The following is a 14052-nucleotide window of genomic DNA, read 5'->3' on the forward strand; positions in this document are numbered from 1 at the left end:
CCCTTCTTCTAAGTCTTGATCGTTTCCAGTTTCCATTGTAAGTTCTCTACTTCTTTTCTTTATTCCAGTAGTTCGGGGTCTTCCTTAAGGGACCTTCTTGTTTAACTCTGTAAGGATTTTCTCCTCCTTCGGATCCATCCTGAGCATGTTGTAAAAGCATTGTGTAACCCTCTGAGATTTCACGGTCCAGAGTTCCGATATTTTGCCCAATAGTGCCCATGTGTGGCTTAAGGGCTGGTTGTTTCGGAATGTTGAAGGAGCCCGTGGTCGAAGCCTAACAGGCTAGGGAAGCACACACCTCTGCATGTCTTAGGTGTCTGAGACTTGTTGGAGATCCCATAAAGAGTTAAACAAAAAATACTTAGGAGCTACCTTACGGAAGTTTGCAAATCTTAATTCAGTCTTTACTGTTTCTATATCCTTTCTATGTTTGTTCTACTTGTTGTGATTAGTGTCGTTATATTTGCTCTTGTAATCACTGCTTTTATAGTTCGTTAGTATTCTGTTTCCTCTATAAGTAATAGTTATTTATCAGTCCTTACATATTTGGGTATATTAGGCTGGAACACCACTGGGTGAGGGCTACGCCCTGACAGCCGCCTCTGCTTCTGCGGAACCACTATTCCAAAGGACCAAGCGTCGCTCTCGGTTGCTACAACGCCATCGTACCCTTATATGTATATTTGGCTTGTCAGCTTTATATTACATCAGATAGCTCGATTGCTCCTTAGATACTTACCTTGTTATTATTTATATGTTGGTCTGTTTTACAGAATTTTAAGAAAAAACTCTTTATTTTATTAAAATAGGTAATTTAAGTTATATTTTTATTTTAGGAGTTGTAGCATTAAGACTATTTGAATACTTTGTTTTCTTTCCAGAACAAATTGTAGAATTATTAGAATCAGATATCTTTATCTATTTATGCATAATAATTAAATTAGTAGAAAAATTATATGATCTTCGTTAATATTGCTCTTATAATAGTTTTCAGTAATCTAATATTATTTAGTTTTATCTGCTTTGTCCTATCTTTAAACTATTACATTAGGGTATTTGAAACTCCAAGACCTATACTTGTACCTAGAACTTCTAGAAGACAAATTATCAGAAGAGTGCAACTTGGACAAAACAGTAATAATCCAGATCTGAATACTCCAGATTAAAAAGAGTACCCCCTATTTTTGGTATCAGAGCCTTAGCATTCTGGATCCTTTTAAAAAGATAGAATATTTAGATTTAAGAATCCCTTCAAAATTTGAATATAAATTTGTAGGCTCAAACTCAATAAAGTGTCATTTTAATAGCGAAGAACATAGTTTACACGGGTCTAATCCACAGTTAAATAGTATCATAGACTTAATAATCAGCTTAGGAACTTCTCTCCAAACTAAAATAACTGATTTAGATTTTATCTTAACCAAGACCCAAGAAGAAATAAAAGCCCTTAGAACAAGAATAGGAGGTTTAGCTGAAAAATTAGATTACTTAAGAACTAGTAAAAGTGCTCAACAAAACATAGATAAAGAAATAGACATTATAACTCAAAAACTCAAAGCTGTTAAGATTGACCAGCCTAAAACAACTCCTCCTAAAAGACAATGGCAGTTTCACGGAGAAGTGACTCAGCCATCTCAGAAGTAAGCAGTTCTTTTAGAAACTTAAATATTCTAGACAGAATTACTGGTAGACGTAGTTTAGACCAAAGAGAGATACAATTAGATGACATCATAGATGTTGACCAAGACATTACAGTATTTAGTAATAATCAACTTAGCCTACTTAATCCTAGGCAATTATATCGAGCAGGGCCTTTAAACTTCTGGACCGGATTATTTAGACACTACAGAGAACTTCAGGTAAGTTGTGTAGGACAAGACACTGTAAATGTTAATCTAATTTCAGAACAAGCCTTCAAGGAAATAAAAAAAGGTATATTCTTTGATCCATTTAGAATTAATAGTAATCGGAATAAAAGGCTTAGGAAGAAAGCACCTAGGTACAAAAACTCTACTCAGTATTTATGATGATAGATGGGCTGATCCTAAGAAAGCCATGTTAGGAATAACAGAAGTAGATATGAATCAGAATGGAGGAATTTTCTATTGCTCACCAGATTTTCTTTTAGGATTACAAGATTTTAGAAAATATATAAAAATAGGAATTCAAACCAAAGGATATGAATCCTTTGTAGGTAACAACTTGTTATTATATATTGGATTTTTAGGAAGATGTACAAGCTCTAGTGCTACAAAGTTTAAAATTAAAATAGATGATGTAGTTAATCTTATAGGTAATAAAGGAATAAAATTATTAAAACCTATAAAATACTCCCCAGAAGATCTAGCAGGATTAGATTGGAACTTAAAATTTAGAGAAGAAAAAGTAATTAGTCCAGAAGAAAGTATCATGTACACAAATACAAGAGGAAATGTAAACATTAGATTTAATAGTTATGAGCACAAAAATACAGAAGAAACTGAATCTATTTCTAGTGAAAATTATGACTTAGTTAATATTGAAACAAAGATAAATGAAATAATTTATCCTAAGGAATTAGAATTACAACTAGAAGAAAGAGAATTATTACATCTAGAAGAAGATTTAATAAAAAACAAAAGAATAAAAGAAGAAGAATATTTATACTATGATAACGAATTAAACATTAGAATAGGAACCATGCCTTTAGAACCTTCTGAAGAATCACAAGAAGAAATTATTAGTGTAAAAGTCTATATGAAAGCAGAAAGTTCAGTTAATAACCCCACATATTCTACCTATCCTGCTCCACCTCCTAGAGAAGTTTTTAATTCTGGAAATATGCCAAGAATACCTTATACTGAACCAATTAATTTCGACAAGAAAATACATCCCAAAGGAAAAAGGAAGGAAACTGAAAGACCAATTACTTTCCAAGATAAAGGAAGAGGAAAGATCCTTAATCTTTCTGCCCATGATCCACAAGAATGGACCACAGTTTTAGATTTATGGAAAAATCAAGTAGTATCAGATTATATTCAACATTTTTCTTCCCAAGACGTAGAAGAAATGTATAGGTACTTAGAAACCTTCTTAGGAGAAAGTGTCAAAGCTCTTTGGGAAAGTTATAAAAGATTTAATCCAGAACAATTTGGGCAATTAATGAGCCTAGGACCTAATCCTTATAATTTTGTAAATAAAGTTTTTCAATTAGTTACTGGAGACGACCCTAATCTAGGATCCATAGCTCTACAAAAAGATGCAGTCATTCATTTAGAACAACTTAGCCTTTACAATTATAAATATGTTAAAAAGTTCTTACAAGATTACTTTTACTATACTTGCATTTCTGGAAATGCTTTTAATAAAGACTTGGGTATAAAACTTTTTAGGAAACTACCTGGTGCCTTAGGAAAAGAAATATATGAAAAATGGCAGAATATTGAAAATTCTAATCCTCATTTAGCCTACTCTATTGGCCAAAGAACAAAATTCATTATGAATATCCTACAAGAAAAATGTACTGATATTCAAATCCAAAGGCAACTTAAAGGAGATGATTTTGGATTTTGTAAACAAATCTATACTGCTCAAGCTTATGGCCTACACGACTCTAGACAAAAAACTAGAAGACCTAAAAAGTCTGTTAGAAAAGGGTTTTTTATTAGAAAATCCAAAAGTAGAAAACCATATCTTAACCGGGACAGACATGTTAGGCGATTTAACCCCAAAAGAACTTATAAAAATAAGCTTTCGTGTTATATTTGTGGCCAGACTGAGCATTTAGCTAATACTTGTCCCAAAAGACAAAACATCAACTCAAAAAGATCAACCTTGGTAGAAAACGTCCAACAAGACCTAATTGAGGTCAATGAATATATGTCTGACACAGAATCTATCTATAGTATAGTCAGCCTCCCTACTATGTCCGAAAAGTCTTCAGATTCAGAAGATGACCTTATTCTAGACTTAGACTCAGATGAATATCTCGATTTGATGGAAACCACTACCGACTGTACTCATTCTTGGTTATGGTTTACAGGATTAGACAGTAACCCAGGTTTTCAATGCCAATGGTATCCCAGTAAAAAGCAAAGAGCAAAATGCTCCCTTTGTTTTACCGAAGCTTGTCTTCCTTGTCTTAAACAGTTAGGTATCACACCTACAGAACCCTCTCAATCAGACAAGATTTACAATACCAAATTAGAAATCATGGCTAAAAAAATAAATAACTGTGAAGCAGAAATATCTTTACTTAAACACCGTCTTGACACCATAGAAAAAGACACTTATGATGGAATCACAGTAGGTCTCCAAGAACCCGAAACCTCTTTGGTTTGTAATCAAGACAAATCCTTTTCTAGTATTTTAGTCAGAGCAAAGATTACTTTTCCCGATAAACATTCTATTGTGCTAGATACCTTAGTAGACTCAGGCTGTACTAAGTGTATCATTCATCGCAGATTAGTTCCTAAAAAATATATTAAACATACTAGTAAACAGGTCTTCAGCCAACAGGTAGATGGTACCTATAATCCCTATACTCAGTACTTTGATGATGGCAAGATCCAGTTCTTCACTAATTGCTCCACCTTTTCAGGTTCTTACCCGTCACCTCTCACTTGGGTCCATGACCTTAAACTTAAAGTCGATTTCATTTTAGGCCTTAATTTCATTCTCCACAACAACGGGTCCCTTACTATTTCTAGAGATTACCTTTAGTTCCATAAAAATTCCAGTACTGTTCCTGTCCAGACTCACTACTCTCCTACTCTATCCTCTTCAGCGGAGCACGGTGGCCCCAGTAGCCCTAACCCTAACACAGGTTGTCAATGTACTATTTTAGGAAGCTGTAAAAAGACAACTAACCAAGCTACCATACAAGCATTAGAACAACAATTAGAAAATAACTTAGTTAAATTAGATAATAAACTCCTTTGCTATGAAGACCTAGTTGAAGTTCCTATACAAAAGTCCCAGACTTTTGAAAAAGAAGTACAGCACACTGGATTAGTTCCAGTAAGTACTCAAGAAGAACCTATCCCCAGTCCTCAAGATTATCCAGAAGAAATTATGGAAGAAAACGAAGACTTTGATGATTGGATAGAAAGAATGATAGATTTAGATTACTCCCTCCTAGATACAGAAAAATTATATTTAGAAATTATTAATATTCACCATAAAGATAAACATCATTTACAACAAATTATAGACAAACTGGATCAATAAGAATATTTTGGAGAAAATCCCCTTAAACATTGGGAGAATAATCACATCCAATGCAAATTAGAACTATTAAATCCTAGTTATATTGTTAAAACAGAAAACATAGAAGCTACAAATTTAGACAAAGAAGACTTCAAAATGCATATTAATGAATTACTAAAGCTAGGTATAATAAGAAAATCTATTAGTCCTCACAGATCAGCAGCCTTTATAGTAAGAAAACATAGTGAGCAAAAAAGAGGAAAATCAAGAATGGTGATAAATTATAAAAAACTAAATGATAATACTATTACAGACAGTTACAATATTCCAGACAAGTCCCAACTCATTAATAAAATCCAAGACAAAAAGATATTTAGTAAGTTTGATTGTAAGTCAGGATTTTGGCAGATTAAGATGCATCCAAATAGCATAGAATGGACAGCCTTCACATGTCCAGAAGGACATTTTGAATGGCTTGTAATGCCATTCGGGTTAAAAAATGCACCTGCTGTCTTTCAGAGAAAAATGGATAATATTTTTAAAAAGTATGATAATTTTGTTCTAGTTTATATTGATGATATCTTAGTCTTTAGTAAAACAATAGAAGATCACATAGGACACTTGCAATTAGTTTTAGCAACCTTTATGCAAGAAGGAATCATAATTAGTAAAACAAAAATAGAACTGTTTAAAGAATATATAAAGTTTCTAGGTGTTAATATAGGACAAGGACAAATAGAACTACACGACCATATTTCAAAGAAAATTTTAGAAATGCCAGATGATCTATCAGATACAAAACAGTTGCAAAGATTCTTAGGATTAGTCAACTATGCTAGACCATTTTTAAAAGACATCGGAAAAATGGTTGGTCCTTTATATGGAAAGACTTCACCAAATGGACAAAAGTTTTTTAATCAAGAAGATAAAAATCTAGTTAAAAAGATCAAAGAAAAGGTTAAAACTTTGTCCAAACTACAAATGCCTTTAGACTCTGATTATATTATTATTGAAACAGATGGAAGTAATTTAGGTTGGGGAGGAGTGTTTATCTCCAAACCACACCAATACAGTGATAAAGAGGAAGAAAGGATTTGTAGTTATGCAAGTGGAAAATTTAAAGAGAGGAAATATGAGCAGTATTGATTCTGAAATTTTAGCTGTTATCTATTCTCTAGAAGCCTTTAGGTTGTTTATTATTAATAAACAAGAATTTACTCTAAGAACTGATTGTGAAGCCATAGTAAAATATTTTCAAAAAAGTAAAGAAAATAAAATTAGTAGAAGACGATGGTTAAACCTAGTCGATGTTATTACTGGTAATGGCTATAAGATAGTTTTCGAACATATCAAAGGTAAAAATAATAGCCTTGCAGATACTTTGAGTAGAAGATTTTTTGATACAAAACTTGTTTCTTGACAGATGGATTTTCCTGACCGCTCTATCAGACCTTCTTCCTCCAAATTTAACAATTATGGACAAGAATTTTTATGTTTTGGTAATCAGAAATTAGTAGTTTTTCCAAAGTCGAATATTACTTTTAAAACTTTGCCAAATGTTTCTGTTACGAGAGAAGAACAGTGTCTTTTAGATAATTTATGGTTAGCATACCAAAGAGTTCCAAAAGATCAAAAGTACTTTTTAGCAAGTCTTAATGGTCTGTCAGAATATTTTACTCAGAAAAAGAAGAGTTTCAATTTCTATGTCATCTTCCAAGGTCATACTCCAGGGGTCTTTCATTCCTGGACAGAAGTCGTAGAAAACATTCAAAACTACCAGAGACCCATTTACAAAGGATTCAATAATCTCCAAGAAGCTTTAGAAGCAGCAAAATTAACCATAGGAACCAATTACTATACTGCCCCTTCTTTGAGACATATGAGAGAAGACCAGGTTTCTTATGGCATAGCCAAAGACACCAAGAGAATTATATTTTTTGATCATTGTGACACTCTTACAAAGACTATTCAAAGACTGAACGAGAAGAGAAGACTTCTTGAAGAAAAGAATTTATTCCAGAAAGAATACATCAAGACATTGGAAGAAGAAAACAGAATTCTTAAAGCAAAGGCAACAGGTACTTTCTGTACCCAGACCCCTACTAGTGAAGGGCTTTCACTAGCTAGTCCGGCTCAAATGGCAGCCGGTAAAGACACATCAAGTCCGTTGATGGCTGGGCATTTGCCAAAAATGCCACAAGAACAGAATAAAGAAAAGAAGATTGAAACAGCTCCAGACAAAGACGAAATTAAAAAGATGATGGATGACTACTTTAAAGAATATCTTAAGGACCAAGGATATGAAAAACGAGACTCAGAAGCATCATCCAGCAAGACAGGGTCTACAGGCACTCAGACTCTGCAGTGTTACTCCCAAGATGAAGACGAAGATTATGATTACGACTCTGAAGCCATCCAGAACCTTATCACTTTGGACGGAAAGTAATGAAAAGACTAAAGTAAAGAAAAGATAAGATAAGGTGTTCCTTAGAAAAGAGACTGGCCAGAAAAGACTAAAGATAAGACAAGATGCTATTAGAAGGAGACTGGTTAGAAAAGACAAAAAAAAAAAAAAAAAAAAAAGTCTTTTTTCTTAAAATATAGAAAGAAAGACTTAAAAGAAAAAGAAATGGCGAAATATAGAGAGAAAGACAAAATACAGATAGAAAGTTGGAATATAGAAAGAGAGAAAATATGGAAAGAAACACGAAATATAGCAAGAAAGTCAACAAATAGAAAGAAAGGTGAAATCTTGAAAGGAAGGCAAAATATAGAAAAAAAAGAAGAAAAATAGAAAGAAAGTCGTTATATTGAAAGTAAGATAGACTATAAAAAGAAGACGAAATATAGAAAAAAAGAAATGGTTAAATATATATAGAAAAGGAGAAATATAGAAAGAAAAATGAATTATAGAAAGAAATGGCAAAACAAAAAAAGAAAAGATAAAATATAGAGAGAAAAGGCAAAATATAGAAAGAAAAGCAAAATATAAAAAGAAAGACAAAATATAGAAAAAAAGATGAAATATAGAAAGAAACGAAATACAGAAAGAAAAGTAAAATTAGAAAGAAAGCCAAAATATAAAAAATAAGACGACATATAGAAAGAAAAGTCGATATATAGAAAGAAAAAATAAATAAAAGAAAGATGAAATATATAAAGAAAGATGAAATATATAAAAAAAGACGAAATAAATAAAGAAATGTGAAATACAGAAAGAAAGACGAAATACATAAAGAAATGTGAAATACAAAAAGAAAGACGAAATATAAAAAGAAATACGAAAAATCGAAAGAAAAGCAAAATATAGAGCGAAAAACAAAATACAAAATAAAGACGTAATATAGAAAGAAAGATGAAATATAGAAAGAAAGGCAAAATATAGAAACAATGTAAAATATTGAAAGAAAGGCAAAATATAGAAAGAAAAGGAAAATATAGAAAGAAAAAGGAAATATAGCAAGAAAGGCGAAATATAGAAAGAAAATCAAAATAGAAAAAAAAAGGTGAAATATTATAGAAAGAAAGGCCAAGTATTTAAAAAAAAGTGAAATATAGAAAAGAAAGGAGAAATACAAAAATAAAGACGAAATATAGTATGAAAGTTGAATTAGAGAAAGAAAGGCAAAAACTAGAAATAAAGGGAAAGTATAGAAAGAGAGAAGAAAAATAGAAAGAAAGTTGAAATATAGAATGAAAGACGAAATGTAGAAAGAAAGATGAAATATTGGAAAAAGGCGAAATATGGAAAGAGTAGGTGAAATAAAAAAAGAAAAGATAAAATATAGAAAGAAAAGGCAAAATATAGAAAGAAAAGCGAAATATAAAAAGAAAGACAAAATATAGAAAATAAGATGAAATATAGAAAGAAACAAAATATAGTAAGAAAAGATAAAATTAGAAAGAAAGACAAAACATAAAAAGTAAGACAAAATATAGAAAGAAAAGCCGAAATATAGAAAGGAAAGATGATATATAGAAAGAAAGAAGAAATGAAAGAAAGATGAAATATACAAAGAAAGACGAAATATATAAAGAAATGTGAAATACAAAAAGAAAGACGAAATATAGAAAGAAAGACAAAAAATGAAAAGAAAAGCGAAATATAGAGTGAAAGACAAAATACAAAATAAAGATGGATTATAGAAAGAAAGATGAAATATAGAAAGAAAGGTGAAATATAGAAAGAAAGGTCAAATATAGAAATAAGGCGAAATGTAGAAATAAAGGCAAAATATAGATAGAAAGGGGAAATATAGAGAGAAAAAGAAATATAGCAAGAAAGGCGAAATATAAAGTCGAAATAGAGAAAAAAGAGGTAAAATATGGAAAGAAATGCAAAATATAGAAAGAAAAGCGAAATATACAAAGAAAGACAAACTATAGAAAATAAGATGAAATATAGAAAGAAAAAAGTTAAATGTAGAAAGAAAAGGAAGAAGAAATTAAAGAAAGACAAAATATCTAAAGAAAGGCGAAATACAGAAAGAAAAGCGTAAGATGGAAAAAAAGATAAAATATAGAAAGAAAGATTAAATCTGGAAAGAAAATCAAAATATAGAAAGAATGACGAAATATAAAATGAAAGATGATATATAAAAAGAAAGATGATGTATAGAAGGTAAAACGAAATATAGAAAGAAATACAAAATATAGAAAGAAAGACAAAATATATAAAGAAATTCTAAATGAAGAAATAAAGATGAAATAAGAAATAAAGACGAAATAAGGAAAGAAACGGTGAAATATATAAAAAAAAAAAGGTGAAATATAGAAAGAAAGACTTAATAGAAAAAGAAAAGGCGAAATAAAGAGAGAAAGGCGAAATACAGAAAGAAAGATGGAATTCGGAAAGAAAAACGAAATATCAAAAGAAAAAGGAAAAATAGAAAGAAAGGAGATATCAGGTTTATTCGGGATCCACCGCGCTCCGTTGCTTGGTTAGATGTAATAGTGGGTGAATAAGTGGTATAAACTGGAATAGTATTACTATTGTTTGGTGAAATGAAGGAAATCTCTAGATATTGTAAGGTAACCGTTATTATGAAGAATAAAATTAAGGCCTAAAATAAAATCTACTTTTGGTTTAAAATCTCGAATCCAGGTAAAAGGAAGTGAAGGAATTTTTTGTTTCAAAGGTAGTCGAAACAGATGCCTCTCATATTGGCTATGGTGGCATATTAAAACAAGTTAACCAGTTGGTAAAGAAGAACTTGTTAGCTTTACCTCTGGTAATTGGCATGATATACAAATTATATATTCTACTGTAAAACAAGAAATTCTTGCAATAATTAAGTGCATTCATAAATTCCAAAATGATTTATTAAATCAGAAAATTTCTTTTAAGAGTTGATTATTTTGCTGCTAAATCAATTCTTAAGAAGGATGTGAAGAATCTTATTTCCAAACAATTTTTTGCCAGATGGCAAGCAGAATTAAGCGCCTTTGATTTTGATATTGAACATATCAAAGGAGAATTGAACTCCTTACCTGATTTTCTAACCCGTGATTTTCTTCAAGGTTCTAATCATGGTTAACCCCGGCAAGGGTAACCCACTCCCAATGAGAGGACGTGGTTCACAATCCAAAGGCCGAGGTCGAAAAAATCAAGGACAAGAAAATTCCTCAGACAAAACGGAGAAATCCCCTGTGTTGTATAAAGAGACACTTGAAGCTAAACCAGAGTATATTACTCCTTCCAAACGGGAAATAATTTTAATCTTCAATAAAGAGGACTTAGATGGTACCCTGGATTACTGGAAGATGTTATAGAAATGGCTTGGCAAAGCCTACTGTCCCATCCATGCAGGAAAACGGTGGTATTTATTTGAATCCATATTGGTTCATTTGAATTCAATAACAGTGCATCATACATTGTCTAATGTGACTAAATGGGATAGTCCACGAGCGTACAGTAAATGTACAATCCAACGATTTATGTATCCCTCAACATGGGGAAAATTCGATCTGGCCAAAGCTGCAACTCTTCCTAATGAAAAAGAATTTAATTATTAGGATTATTTAAATGACTTGTATAATACTTTTTATTACCAGAATCCCTCCCATAGACATTCCTGGTTCTTCCAATTGGAGAAGGATGTCTACCAAAAATCCTTACATTTACCCCATTGGGTTTATCAATGGTGGATCAAATTTGGGCCACCTCTGGATATCTTACCTGAACCCATTAAGGTTCAATTTCATTTATGGACTAAGCCTAGTTCTGAGCTCAAAGCTCTAGGGTTAGAAAATGTAGAGTAAGAAATTATTTTGAACAAAAAAACTGAAAATAAAAGAAAAGAAAACAACAATCACAACCGAAGTAAGAGAAACATGAGATAACCCTTCTCAACACCGAAATTTGATGTCCAGTAACAGTTCCCGATATGAATATTGGATTTAAAATCACGCATTCAGTAATGAATAGTGATGCCTATAGCGGCGTAAAGCGCCCAAATCTTGGAGAAACGACATCTATGAACAACTTCAATCTTTGAACAGATGTACGACAATTACAGAAGCGAGAGAAGAAACGTACTCACCGATTTCCAGAAGCCTCCCAAAAGGCTGCTAAAAGAAGCCGAGGAATGCCATGAAAAAGTACAGATCTGCGTAAATAGAACCGGAAAAGCCTACAGATCAGAACGATCAACACTGCACCAAGCGTGGGGAGAAGAAAAGACCGCCACAACAAAGCGATAGCATGAGAAAACAAAGCGATAGCATGAGAAAACAACGCGATGAGGCAGGGAACCCAAAACAGGCGGACGGCATTCAGGGTCCCAGAGAAAGGAAAGGAGGACGACCGGCTGGGACCGTTAAAAGCCGAAGGGAGTTCAATGATTAGGTCGGGTGCCCGACTGGGGACGTTCAGCTGGATTTAAACCCGAGGTGGCGTCCGCGAATAGGCCTCGATAGCGTACGCTCGGATTCCAAGCAGCCGTCAAATTCAGTTAATTGTGGAGTCAAATCGGGGGAAAAGGCGTGGAGCACCAACGATAAATAAACGCTAAAAAAATAAATTGGAAAAACCGGAAGGAAACAGTAGCCGCCCACCTTGACCTAGAAAAATGAAACTAAACCCAAATAATTTTTTTTTAAATAATTAAATTATATCTCTTCGTTTTCCTGTACGGATTGGCCAGTGTATCATACACTATAATAGAATTGAGATAAACCAAAATGGATTCAAATGAATATCATCGTTTTCCTACACGGATGAGACAATAGGCTTTTCCAAACCATTTCTGTAACATCTCTCAGGAATCCAAGGTATCATCTAAGTCCTCTTTATTGAGGATTAAAATTACTTCCTGTTCGGAGAGAGTAATATACTTGGGTTCTGCTTCAAGTGTCTCTTTATACAACACTGGGGTTTTGCCCTTCTTTTCTAAGGAATTTCTTTTTCCTTGATTTTTCCGGCCTCGGCCTCTAGATTGAGAACCACTTCCTCTTATTGGGAGTGGATTACCCCTGTCGGGGTTATACATGATTTGTACCATGGAGAAATTCATGGGTAAGAAAATCTGGTAAGGAGTTTAATTCCTCTTTAATATGTTGAATATCAAAATCAAATGCGCTTAATTCCGCCTGCCATCTGGCAAAGATTTGTTTAGAAGTAAGATTATTCACATCCTTCTTAAGAATTGATTTAGCAGCTAAACAATCAACTCTTAACAGAAATTTCTAATTTAATAAATCATCTTGAAATTTATGTATGCACTTAATTATTGCAAGAATTTCTAGTTTCACAATGGAATAATTAATCTGTGCATTTTGCCAATTACCAGAGGTAAATCTACCTAATTCTTCTTTACCAGCTGGGCTAACTTGTTTTAATATACCTCCATAACCAATACGGGAAGCATCAGTTTCTACGACCTTCGGATAAGAATGATTGGTTAGGTTAAGATAAGGGAGTTGTTTAACTTTCCTTTAATTAATTGGACTGCCTTAGTATGTTGAGGAATCCAAGGCTCAGGATTCTTTTTGAGTCGTTTATGTAATATTGTTGAGTCTTGGGCAAGATTGGGATAATAATCAGCAATATAATTAAGACTTCCTAGAAATCTCGAAGCTGAGTTTTTTCCAATAATTGATCTGGAAATTTGGAAGCAAACTCAATACTTCTATCAATGGGAACTATTTTTCCCTTGTGAATATTATGACCTAAAAATCGGATAGAGGTCTGGAATAATTTCATTTTAGGCGCCGATATCACCAACCCATGTTTTTTAATAACGGCTTTAAAAACATGCAAATGCTTAAAATGAGCATCAATAGATTCTGAATAAACAAGGATATCATCAATATAAACAATTGTAAATTCAAAATAAGGAACAAATATATAGTTGATGATATTCTGAAATTCAAAAGGAGTATTTTTCAAACCAAAAGGCATAACATTTCATTCAAAGTAACCAAAAGGGACAAGTGAATGCAGTTTTATATTTATCCTTTTCATTGATTTGAATTTGCCAATATCTAGATTTCAAATCAAATTTTGAAAAGATTTTAGCAAAAAACAATTTGTCTAATAAATTTTTTTAGTTTGGAATTGGATACCTGATCCATTTCAAACAATCATTAAGTGGTTTATAATTAACCACTAGCCGAGGAACACCTCGTTCATTCTTTGCATTTTTATTGACATAAAAAACAGTACAATTCCATGGGGAGTATGATTTTCTAATTAATTTTTTATTCAAAAGACTTTGGATTTCCTTTTTACATAGGTCTAGAAGATTATGTTTCATCTGACTAGGCCCAGCTTTTGTGGGAATGGTTCTTTCATTGAACCCATTAACATATGGTAAAGACACAATATATTTATGTTGATCCCAAAAAGTTGTAGGGACATCACTA

The 14052-nt window shown here is 32.4% G+C and overlaps 1 protein-coding gene across 2 annotated transcripts in view; it reads right to left on the reverse strand.

The window, feature by feature from the left end:
- Positions 1–11991, reverse strand: part of LOC137944250 (E3 ubiquitin-protein ligase CSU1-like) — a 61265-nt gene extending 49274 nt beyond the window's left edge. The window contains exon 1 of one of the 2 annotated variants that reach the window (XM_068789875.1): positions 11730–11991. The gene's annotated coding sequence lies outside the window, so the exon portion shown is untranslated. Of the gene's footprint in view, positions 1–11725 lie in introns of both variants that reach the window. The other variant, XM_068789876.1, reaches the window with a different exon arrangement.
- Between the last annotated feature and the right edge of the window lie 2061 nt (positions 11992–14052).

This window comes from Aristolochia californica, unplaced genomic scaffold (genome assembly GCF_029961685.1).
Source record: "Aristolochia californica isolate CCGP_79_NKW_82.1479 unplaced genomic scaffold, dmAriCali1.0.hap1 SCAF_11, whole genome shotgun sequence".
In the NCBI taxonomy this organism is placed as follows: domain Eukaryota; kingdom Viridiplantae; phylum Streptophyta; class Magnoliopsida; order Piperales; family Aristolochiaceae; genus Aristolochia; species Aristolochia californica.